Source organism: Falco rusticolus, chromosome 1 (assembly GCF_015220075.1).
Source record: "Falco rusticolus isolate bFalRus1 chromosome 1, bFalRus1.pri, whole genome shotgun sequence".
NCBI classification, from domain to species: domain Eukaryota; kingdom Metazoa; phylum Chordata; class Aves; order Falconiformes; family Falconidae; genus Falco; species Falco rusticolus.
The window spans coordinates 104475346-104483274 of NC_051187.1; positions in this window are offsets into that span (position 1 = coordinate 104475346).

Consider the following 7929-nt stretch of genomic DNA (forward strand, 5'->3'; position numbering starts at 1 on the left):
ATACCAGCCTCACCTCTGCAGGCTGCCTACACACTTGTCTGTCTCTTTTATTACGAGCAGAGAAAGTTACTATTACTATATTACTACCTCCAGTGCTAAATGCAAAAATGTGGGCAATTAAATTGCCATGTGTAACAGCTGGCTGGACCCGTCTGGGGCCAGGTGGAATTCACCTCCACTGAGTTCTTGCTCAGCAGTAGCTGGCATCACACACCACTTTTATTAAATAGCCACTAGAGAGCAGCAAATCATCAGCGTTTAACAGAAAAAACACAAAACTCCCACGGATTTTTAACGTTGAATTCTCCAGGATTGGCAAGAAACTTCCCATCCCTTATCCCAAACTTTAGAACTTAAATATGTGTGTATTCTATTTACATACATACACACGCACGCAGAGTTCTCCCCTGCAATACAGCAAAGGTAAAAGTCAGGAAAACAAGGCTTCAATAAGGATATCAGCATACTTTGGGAATATTTACATCTCCAAATATTTACATTTATTTGCTTGAACAGCGTTTACATCCTTTCCGTGGATTTTTGCTTACTTTCCGTGGGTACTGAAGCAGATGGCTCATTGTCTGCACCCAGAGCACGCACATTTCACTGGGGAGTATTAAAGCAAGTTTTGTACTTGCATGTGCAACTAGCCTCATTGCTCACACAGTGCTAAGAGCAACAGGACACAAACACGCTGTGCAGCCAGTGCTTCTAGACAGATCGGAGCAAACATCTAGTTTTTTGGTGTTTCCCCCCCTCCCCTTTCTTTTTTTTAAAAAAAAACAAATACTTTCTTTTGGATCTGTAAAGCACAAAATTTCTCCAATTTAATTCACTTATAGCCAGGAAAATATTTTTTTCTGGTTAACCAAGATCATTTAAAAGAAAGAAAGGGGAGGTCAAACATATTTGCCCTACTATTTTCACCTTAGATGACTAAGCCCAGCGAGGATTTTAGAGATAAGAGACATGGCTGTACCCCACTCGGGGGCTTAGCCCAAGCCCACTGAATCCAACCCTGCACTTCTATACTTCAGAAGGCTTTTTTATCAGGCCAAATTTGCTGCAGCTAGTAAAATGCTCAACAGTTCAGCCACATTGTGAAATGGAAGTTACAGTCGCTTTCTATACACCTCTGTGCTCAAAGGCTTCCAGTGGTTCTGAAGTTGAAATATCTGACAATTTTATCAAAACGGATACCCAGATCCAGCATAATCCTGTGACCTTTTTATTGCTACATTTGACATGTCCGTATCTCCCTCTGAGCGCGCAGATTTGCTTTCATCAAAGCTCATCTCCCTGCCCCATTCCCAACAGCACAACAGCTCCCGCAGGCACGGGGGAAAGCCGGCTCACGTTCCCATTACATCAGGCAGGCTTGGGGAAAGCAAGGTACACAGCAAAGCATGCAGGGAGCGAGCAATAAATGAGGGACTTAAAAACATATTTCAGAGTTGAAATACATTACTGTAGGCTTAAGAACAGATACTCTTCATGTCAGCTTTTAGAATAACCTATCTGCTATGCAAGTGCTGCAACAGCATCAGCTGTTGAACTTGCACGTAGGGGTATATGCAGTACTCATATTATGCACAGTTGTGATGTTTCAGGCTTCAACTCACTCAGAAAGTTTCCTTTTTCCTCAGACACCTCTGCCGTACATAGATCATCAGATCGTAAGTACCATGAGATTATCCAATAACTTTAGCAAGTATTTGTAGGTTTTTTGAGGTTGGTTTGCTAGAACAAGAACAGAGCAAGCTAGTTACCATGTTTTGTTCAGTGGGTATTTAAGAACTCTCTTTATCACACCAGCCATTTGAAAATACAGCTGGGAAAGGGAAGGGATACAACAGTTTCCCCCTTCTCCTCCCCCATTCCTTCTCACAGGTGAAAAGCATGTGCCTGTACTTGATGATGATGCTGGTAGAAAAGCCCAATTAAAGTTCCAGAAAAGCTAAACTACACCTGGGCACGGTAGAGTGCTTCTCTTTAAGATGAACCTACTGCAGAAATGCTCATTAAACTCAGAGAGCATTTTGCATTGCCCACCTGAATTCTAGAAGTATCTATTAGAAAAGTATTTGTCCACAAGCAATTTTCATGGGGAAAATCAAAGTGCAAATCAACCACCTCTCCTCTGACAACCACAGACACAGAGTGAGGCTTTCCCCACCCCTACCCCCTAACTCCAAAATTAAAGCTTAGCACCCTGTTTTGACAAATACTATTTTTCATCTTTTATTTTTCCCTGTCAATCTATGCATCACTGATCAAAGTCACATTCTGCTGAGTGGCAACGCTGACATTAGACGGACATAATTCAAACTACAACACACTTTTGTGGCTAACTTTCCATACACAGGGAGAAGTGTGACTTCCACAGCATTTAAACAGTGGATATTGTGCAATACGGTTCATCTGTTTGATACACATGAACAGACTTAAATAGGGTCTAAGCCCGCAATCATTATCAGAGACACACATTCTGCATGATCCTGGAGGGAAACATTTGGCCTCCCTCCCCCAAAGACCTGACCCCAGATGCTGAACAGCAGCGCTCGATTTCCCCACCAGGACAGAGATACCAGAGCACCTCTCAGGTTTTACTTCGGGCTTCAGTAACTTACTTTCACAAACATAGAAGCATGTGAGTCTTCGGCAGAGTTCTGTAAGGCAGGTTTTACCAACTCCACTTTGCCAGCATGATTTCTGGATTGCTTTCAAAAACTAAGGCCAAATTCTTCCCACAATAATAAAGAAAGAGGAGAGCAGACTTCACGTCACCAGTTTGACTTCATCCCATTATCCAGCAGCGCTCTAAACCAGCACTTCAAGAATATTTGCACAAAAAATTATTTGTTCAAAGAATTAAATATGGACAAGTACATCTCAATCACATCTCCACCAAAGAAAGATAAAGGCATTCTGAGACGGTTTTGCTGTTACTGATGAAGCTAAACCACCGTGGTTCCATCTCTCCATGGTGGCACCAAAATAACAGCAACTGACATCCCACAGCACAGTGCCTGTTGCCAGTAGAGAAGTGTGTTAAGTGAACGTCACATAATTAGTACACAATCTGCGATTCATTTTAATGCAGTTAGTAAATTATTTCAGCATTTATCAATCCATGAAAAATTTGTGAGAAAAGAAGTTGATCTAGTCCATTATTTTCCATAAAGAGCACGCCAAGGTTTGTCCAAGAGTCTGATGACATATGAAGAAAGACTTTCACGCTCTTGCTCCCCATGTAGGCTGACCAGGATGGAGAGGAGCATGTGTACCACATGTGAATAATCAACAGCAGACAGAGCATTTACATAACTGTTTTGAGCTGGTGAACACTTACTCCAACCAGTACCTCATAAGAATCACAGAACCTAACTATTTATTTTGTTTTGTTAAGGCATGGGCAATTCTGAAGATTCTGAAAAACTCAGGCATTACAGTCCTGGCACATACCCAGTAGAAATCACAATAATAATAATAATAATAGGAATTACATTTATAAACAGTATTTTCATAAAGTAGGAATAAGAACAGCAGCACATTTGTCATGAAAGGGCACCTAACTCTATAAGCCTTTGAAAATAAACCGCTCTCATACTGCAGCTTGTATATACTTGAAGGTTTTCAAAAAAATGAAACACATCATTTAAACAAAGCTTTGTGTACGCCAGTTGAATATCAAGTACAGATGTCGGCTAGCACAGGAGGAAGCTTGCCTGGCAAACACATGCTCCATTTTCTATGTTTAAAAGACACTTTTAAAATGAAAGCCTCTTACTTGCAGCACAAGAGTTAGAAAAAAACAAACCACCCTTGCTGGTCTAAAACTTTCAGATTGTTTTCTTTACTGTGTAAGATTTAAGATTCCTGCCCCATGAGGGCACACACAGCCTTTTATCTAAGTTTTTACAACAAAGAGCCTCTGCAGCAGGACCAAGCCACCTAGCAAGAACAGCAAAATAGCAACTCTTAACAACCACCCACAGATCTTCACCTACATCTGGCAGCCTCCTCGCCGCTCAGATAGCGCACACCACCTACAGAAAATACACTATTTTCCAGTCATAGGCTACAGCATCTCTGCCATGCACAGCAAGGCCCCTCCAGCCACTACTCACCAGTTGCAAACAGCTCACAGGAGAATCCACCCACTCCTCCATGTTGAAGGTCAAAACACATCTACTCCTATCATGAATTCCTGAATATTTCCTTTCTGATCACTGCAAATCTTCCCTCTAATAGCAGCACTAAGATGATCTCTAACTTTTCGGCAAAAAGCCCAGCTTCAATTGCACTCAGAGCCAGTTGTGAGGCTGTTACCCCAATGGGGAACAGCTGGCGTTTACGAGGCAGTTACTCCAACGGGGAACAGCTGGCACCTTGCTCACACCTGACTCCTCCAGGTGCAGGCCAGCACCAAAACCCAGGGCTGGTGGGACGGGGCTGGGAGACCCCCATCTTGTTGAAGATGTCCCTGCTCACTGCAGAGGGGTAGGCTAAATCACCTTTAAAGGTCCCTTCCAACCCAATCTGTTCTAGGAAAGCTTAGCATGAGGTGCAGTTACACTTGCTCTTTGAAGTGGTAAAGGAAAATAATAATAATGCAAAACCCCCCACCAACTGCACATACTTATATGAAGATACTGCAGCTAGTGAAGCCTGAAAACATAGCTGAGTACGCGCTGGGGACGGATGTATAGATTAGAAAGTGCCATAGCCTTTACTTCTTGAATGGCGCTATATTCTTTATGAGTAATTTCCAACTGGTGCTGCAGGACATATTTACTCCATATTTCTGTTTGGCTTTCAAAAGCCTTGGGTCATTCACTCCAAACTTTAGCAAGTTAACCCATCTCAGACCGAAGGTTTGTGTCCCTGCTGCTCCATGTGGACAGCCGTGAGTGCCATGCCACAAGAGATGTGCCAGCAGAAAAGCCAGTGAGGCTCAGCTAGGCACTGCGCCACTTCACAGGTGTGCTCTCTGTTATGGTTTCGGGCAAATCACCAGGCTGGTGCCTTGCTCCTGCCATGAGGTCACGCCAACCAAACAGAACCTGGAAAAACCAGGCATGAGAAACTGCTGGGTGAGGCAGATAAGCAAGGGAGGAGCTGACAAAAGTTACAGAGGGGGATGCGAGGGATGCCTGCCCTTCACAGGGGCTTAAGGGAATTAGGCCCTCACAGGTAACTGCAGGGGCGTTTGGGGGACCTCACAGAAAGCAGACGCTTGTAGGTAACTGTAGAGGAATGGAGGCATGGGTTGATCAGCATTGATAACATGCAGCTGTGGCCTGGCCTCAGAGGCAGTGGGTTGATGGACATGGACAATGTGCAGCTGTAGCTCCTTCCTGCTAAGTGGTTAAATAGCCCCGAGGAGTGTAGGAGGAGCAGCGTGGTCTGACTTCTGGAGGAAGAAGAAACAGCACAGACAGTAGAATCTGACCCATGGTAAAAGCCTTGTTGCAGCCTGCTAGTTTGATAGTGCTGCAACAATTGGTACCCTGTGTGAGGCTGACTGAGTTAGACTCCGACTACAACAGGTAACCATATCATAATGCCCTCTTATTAATATTATTATTAAATAAACCACCAATTATTATACCATAATAATAACATTATTATTATTCCCTCTAGATAATGGTATCAGCCGTACCAGGTGTGGGTATAGATTTAGTAAAGCTGGGATCATCCAGGAAAAAAGCAACCATGAGCAGGTTATTTATTTAGGAGGGGACTGAGGCAAAGTGAGGTACAGGGATGGCAGAAAGAAGGGTCAAGAAATGGAAAAAGGGGTAACGCAGTCATAAAAATGGGACTTGCGCTTGATCACAGCAGGCAGAGGAGACCAATGAACCAAGCACCGTGCTGCTGACCCTGTCAAGAGTCGAACCTGCTTCTGCAGCCAGGAGGACCAGAGGAGACAGGGAAGGCAGGCAGGATGCTTTCCCTGCCCAAAATAGCAACATGCAGATGGATCGCATTATCATGTGTTAGTGTCCATTCCTGGCCAGATGGCAAGTGCCCACCACTTCCCACTGTGCTCACCCTTCCAACAGTGCATCTCATTGGGCTTGTCAAATTCAGTGGTATTCAGTTTATTTTCCACAAAAGCACTGGCATTTAACACAGCTGCACACGCTACAACCTGTGCAACAGTCCTAGGTGGGGTTTTTTGAGTTTGGGTTGGGTTGGTTTGTTTCTTTCTTTGTGTTTGTTTATAGTAACTAAACCCAACCACACTGCAATAACAACTGTACCAAGGTTAAATGCCAAGTTGTGTTTTCAGGCACAGCAAGTTCCTATGTTTGCTTAAAAGAAAGTTTGGTTAGTTTAGCATGCCTGCAGACCACCTCCCCTCTATGTGAAGGGGAGCACTGTACCTTAGCCATGCATTGTGAAGCTGCCTCTCCGTTTACCCCATCACCCACAGCATGTTATCAAAACCTGTTCGATAATCAGAAATGGTTTTAGAAAACTGTCAAGTACCTGAGATGACAAAGCCCAGCTTCCTGCAGCTCGGCTTCTTCTCAGGTACTTGACAGTTTCCCAAAACCTTTTCTGATTATCAGGAAGGTTTGGAGTCCCTCCTTAGCTGCAGACCAACGGCTCTATTCAATAGTGCTTCTAATGGTAGGCATTGGCAGGCAGGCATGGTTTTCCTTCCTCCCATCTCACCAAAAGCCAGACAGTCTAGAAATATGAGTATAAACAAATGAGCCATTAGTGCCAGCTGGCTATTTCCAATTGAGTTATATTTTTTCCCTATTATATTGCATTGCTGCCTAGAGGTCTTTATTTCTGCTCTTAATTTCTCTGGCCTGCTTATTTTATTATCCAAGTGTCACAGCCAAATAGCATACAGCGGTAGGTTTTGTGTATTTACTCCAAGCACGCTGAATAAAAATTGACTTGAGAATATCAGAGCCATTTCTCTGAGATCTGTGCAACAGAGAGTCTAAAATGCACATTTTAGAGGGGTGGCAGTTATGGGCTTGCCTGACAATTCAAAGACACCAGAAAAGCTGTTGCAGATTCTGGACATAAGTCACTTCACTTGAATATTGAACAGTGTCCAGGTTCTCTGGCTAGTCTCCCAGATAGATGGTATTTCAGTAGTGAAGAGAAAGTCCTGTGTGGGGACAACACTTAGAAATAAGTATGTTACAGAGACAGGATAATGACTGATCCCATGGGATGTGGAAATACTTACGTAGGAGGAGACTGGTAAACTGCATATGGGAATTCAGACCCCGTTTGATAGTTGACAGGGGCTCTAAATCCCTTACAAATTTTAAGCTCTTAGCCCAAGTCTGCAAGCATCTTCAGCATTGTTTTGCTATCATACTTGAATTAATATTCAACAGAAATTTTTGTTCAGTAGAAATCACTAAATATAGTCCCAAATTTGTACTGGGGACTGTGTCAGAGTCCAAATCTCTTACTGTACTAAGCCTTTACACCACTCATTCTCAGCACTTCTCTAACCTCCCCTTCTCCACTAGTTACAGCATGCATTTTACCGGTTTGCTATGATTTCTGAAACTGCCTCAACTTTTACATCCATCATTAAGCGAGATTTTCACCTGCAGGTTGCCATTTGCTGGTACACGATGTATACAGTGCATACCTTCAGGCATTAGCCTAGCAACACTGAAAAGAACTCCCCTCTGCAGAAGCTGCTGAAATCACAAACATGGTATACTCAGATGTTAATGATCAAAATTACCTTAGGCAGTTTTGGATGGGCTCCAAAATAAAACTGTTCCCTCTTTTTATCAGAGGTAACCAATTTCTGTCCCCAGTTACCGCCTAGTTGTTTAAGTTGACCAGAAGATATGAAGGTCACTGAAATGAGATACTGGAACATAGCTGTCTGTACGGATGTATGATCTCTTAAGTCTTTCACAGATTCTTGAA